The sequence below is a fragment of the Montipora capricornis genome, chromosome 9 (genome assembly GCF_036669925.1).
Source record: "Montipora capricornis isolate CH-2021 chromosome 9, ASM3666992v2, whole genome shotgun sequence".
In the NCBI taxonomy this organism is placed as follows: domain Eukaryota; kingdom Metazoa; phylum Cnidaria; class Anthozoa; order Scleractinia; family Acroporidae; genus Montipora; species Montipora capricornis.
The window spans coordinates 10,925,825-10,926,182 of NC_090891.1; positions in this window are offsets into that span (position 1 = coordinate 10,925,825).

The window sequence follows — 358 nt, forward strand, 5'->3', positions numbered from 1 at the left end:
GTTTTGGATGCCTTGCAGTGCTCATAAAAGGACAATTTGCCTTCAACACTAACTCGGCTTACCAAAGCCTTAAGTCAGTCGTTCAGAAGCAACGAGTGCACCTCTACTCACCAGGCAAGTATCTATTAGCTAGCTGATAGTAAACACATTGCCGATCCAGCGGTGATTGAATACAAAGCATATGAGAGCTCTAGAGGAGACAAGGACACAGATGCAGCACAACTCCATGAAGAGTGATTGCTCCCTCTTTTCTCGGCTATGTATTGCATCACAAGTGCTTAATGGGAATCTACGGATGAAATTTTCAACACGAAAATCAAGCGTATCCACGAACGCTTTCACAAAATGAGAAACTGAG